The sequence below is a fragment of the Cryptomeria japonica genome, chromosome 8 (assembly GCF_030272615.1).
Source record: "Cryptomeria japonica chromosome 8, Sugi_1.0, whole genome shotgun sequence".
Classification (NCBI taxonomy): domain Eukaryota; kingdom Viridiplantae; phylum Streptophyta; class Pinopsida; order Cupressales; family Cupressaceae; genus Cryptomeria; species Cryptomeria japonica.
The window spans coordinates 60,173,592-60,177,926 of NC_081412.1; positions in this window are offsets into that span (position 1 = coordinate 60,173,592).

Sequence of the window (4,335 nt, forward strand, 5' to 3'; positions counted from 1 at the left end):
CTTTTTCCATATCTCATGTGCAGTCTGACATCCCATAATATTAGTCATCTCTGAATTGGTCAAAGCACTCAGCAACGCTTCCTTAGCCCTTATTCTATGTTATGTTTCTTGGAATTCTACACTCTAATGAGAATAGTTGATGTTGTTATTGATGGCAACCAACTAGAAACCAACTAGCAACAGGTTTCTACACATGCACCGACATCATAGATATGATACACTGATAGACACCAACACTGGCAAGCACTTCCACCGGCATCAAGATTACACTAGAATTGAAGTATACGACCACTCAAGCCGACATGGGTTAAAATTTTTCTTATGTGAATTGTTTTATAAATGTAATTAACTATTTGTAAGATGACCTAATATATTTTATAGACTCATATATGTATGAGATGTCATAGGTCATTTTGAAGAAAGAGGTAGAAATAAAAGAATGTAATGAATAGGAATCTATTGTATGAGGTGATATACTGGACAGTGAAGGTTTTACTTAAGGTATCCAATTGAGCTTAAACCAATACTGAACCAGGCATTTGAGATGCTATTTTGAGTAGTACATTGTATTCGATTTAAATATCCATATTGTAGTCAATGAGACTCTTTTGAGCAGTGCGCTCCGGGCAGTTGGCCTTCCTACATGTGCACACCCTTATTGTAAGTAGTATTTATTGATTGGCCAGTGAGTAAATATTGTGGGTCACAAATCCCACCGAGGTTTTTCCCACACCGAGTTTCCTTGTTAAAATATCTTGTGTTATGGTGTGTTTCTATGTTGTCTTGATTACTGGTGTTTACTGCATTAATTCTTGTTTACCAATACACTGCTCTGGGTTGCAAAGTTATAAATAAGTTTAAATTTTTAATCAACCAGTTAGACACTAATTCATCCCCCCTCTTAGTGTCTTTGGGACTTTCATTGAATCTAACAATTGGTATTAGAGCCTAGTCCTCTATTTGCAAAATCCTAATAGCTTGAGGAAGATTCTGAAATCGGTACAGATGGAGAACTTAAGAAAATAGTTGGAAGGAGCTCTTAAAGATTTTGATGCAGAAAAATTTTATAATATCAAACTTGATGATTATCTGAGGATTGTTAAGGAATTTATTAAAGGACTTCAGGAGAAACTGGTTATACAACAAAATAAGAGAAACAAACTTCATGAGCAAATGCAGAAACATTATGATGAAAAGGAAACTCTTAGTGATATTGCAGACAAGTTGAGACAAGAGAACACTAACATGAGAAATTAAATGCAAGACTTAACCATGAGGCTATGTAAGGATCTTGAAGATAGGAAGAAGAATGAGGAAGACTTGACTAAGAGACTCAATGATGGAGGTAATGAAAATCTAAGACTTTGTCATGAAATTGATATGCTAAAGACAAATCTGATTCACATGCAACATGATAAAGATGAGCTTGAGAGACAAGTTGGAATTATTGAAAATGAGTTGATCACTGCAAATGAACACAAAGACAAATTCAAGAAAAGTTCAAAAAGACTTGATGACATGTGGAAATGACAAAAACTTGATGGAGATACAATTGGACTTGGATTTAAACATGGAGAAAGTTCTGGGACTATGAACAATCAAGATCATAGTAAACCGGTAAGACAACCTAATGCTTATAAATTCAATGAGAAATGATTCAATTGCAATAAATTTGGTCATAGAGAAAATCAGTGCAGATTTATAAATAATCAAAATACAAACTTACCCACTGGTCAATGTTCCAAATGCAATAAAGCTGGTCACAATTCAGAAAATTGTAGGATGAATGTGAAATGCCATGTTTGTGGTAGATTTGGGCATTTATCTAATCAATGCAGAACACAAACTGGTTAAGGAAATGGAAAAGCTATTAAGAGGAATAATGTAACTTGCTATGCATGTAACAAGATTGGGCATATTGTAAAATTTTGTAGAAGTAAGAATATGTCAACGAACAATAAACGATCTAGTGTGAAGGGAAAAGAAAAGGTAAATGAAATAAAGCAAGAATTTTCAAAACAATGGATTAAGAAGGGAGATCAGAAAGTTGATGAATCTATCTCTGTACTGGTAGAATAGAGTAACCCTCCATCAGTAGGAGATTCTTCATCTGATAAAGGAATAATCCTTAGGGGGTATGGCAGCAAGCTGAACATCATGCATTTTACCCTCGGTTGATGGGAAGAAGACACATTTCTTCTTTACCGACAGATATGTTAAGTTTTCACTTAACCAACGAGCATTTAATGCGGTTTTAAAGAACATTTTTGGCTATAAAGCACTGGAAAACCCTCATTTCGACTCACCAAGCATTAAAGCATTTAGAGAGTGCAACATTGAGCAAGGCCATTCTAAGGTGAAGCATCGAAGTGATTTTCAAATATTTAGAGAATTTCAAATTAAGAGGTATTTATCAAAATGATAACTTCGTCTTTTGTTCCTGAGTTTATTGCAAAACCTACCATTGTTAAAAATATCAAACTCCCTAGACCCATGTTTAAGATTATTCCTGAGATTGCAAAGTAGGATGATTCTATCGAAGCTTTTTCAAAACTTCCAAAGGGTGTCACATTTGCTGAAGACCCTATAATCTACATCAGTTGCAACATATAATACCTTGGGACTGAGTATTTGAAGAAAATGTTTAATGAGGTTATTACTGATGAGCAAGGTGTGATTAAACCTAAACATAAGATTGTGGAAGACTTAGATTTTGTAGAAATATTGAACATTCCCGAATTTCCAAAGGAAGTCGTACAACTTGTATTGAGCAGAGTCTATTTGCAAGATAACGAAGGAATCAATTAAGGCAACTACTGGTTTACCCTCAACTGGTAGTAGGCTTGATAAAACCAAGAAAATACCTAACACGAGTGTGACAATCTTAACCGGAGCCGCATCTGATAGCAGATCACTTAGAGTCAATGATGTTAAGGATATAAATGTGAGATATGTAAGTATGATACCTGGATATAAAGAAACACATGCTAATAGACTGAATTCGGTTTCTAGCCTTTGTATTCATAGTGCATATGAGATGGTGAACAATAATGTTAAGATTGATGTTTGTGAATGGCTTAAAGATGAATTGATTGACAATTTGAAGAAGATTAAGGGAGATAAGAAAGGTGTTCGCATTCAACATTATAATAGACAATGGGAGATTGTTGGCATTTGAATAAGGATATTGAGAAGGTTGTTGATGATTATGGATATAACTGATTAAGGATGTTTACTGTCTTGATATTATTATTTTTTCATTGATGTCAAGAAATTGATTTTCTAATTCAGTATGATGTTGCCATATCTTGAGAAGTATGATTTAAAGAGTATAAAGATGTTGGTAAAAGACACAGAAAGAATATGATGAATAAGGGGATGAATAAGGTATTCAATGGGCAACTACTACCAAGTCAGACAATAATGAGATCATGATGTTTAGATTGTTTTAACATCATACATATGATTGTAAATTGTAAGGTTAATACTATACTATGTTACCGAGCAATGAACCTAGTCGGTAAACCCTAAGGAACCTAGTCAGTAAACCCTAAGGTTATCGCTATCGGTTAATGAAGGCAGAAGGTCTACCAATTGAAGTTTAGTATTTACCGAGTTGTTACCGAGTTGTAACTGAGCTGTAACATAATACATTAATGCTTACATGCATTATTTAATGAAGGAAGCCAATGAGATGGAACTGATTAAATGATTGGTATGTCGTGCATGAAGTTTGTTAATGAATCTATGGCAAATGGAAATCGGCATTGTAGTACCCCTACCCTAATCAATTTCTAATCTCAGTTTTATCTTAGTTAGTTTATCATAATATAATGTTATAGTCAAATGTTTGATTTAATGCATAGCTGTTGATGTGGTTTTCACACTAGTTGTATGCAAGTTGTTTAGTGTTCCTATTTCGTGGTATTAATATCGGGCTAACGCTTTCATTAAATTTTATATATGTATGCATGTATGACTCTTGGTTGCAGGAGATTTCAGGTACAATGCCGCATGAGTGCGAGGTTCGTCTTCACCTGGATTTGCAGGTTTGAGTGTACGTCTTTAATCCTTAGAGTTGGATTAGGTGGTCGTAAGACCCTAGTTGACCTTAGTCGTACTCAAGTGAGAATCGTTAGTCGCCATCGGTAATCCCTTTTGTTCGGGTTTGCGAGTCGTCTGTTTGGTTGACCTTCTCGGTTTGCATGCTTGGTGTGTATGGTTAAATTGATTAATTAGTCCTTAGTAATTATTTTGATTAAATATGTATTTGTGCATTAGAGATTAATGGACTAGATTAATCAGGATTTCGTTATGCGATTATCGTTGATATTG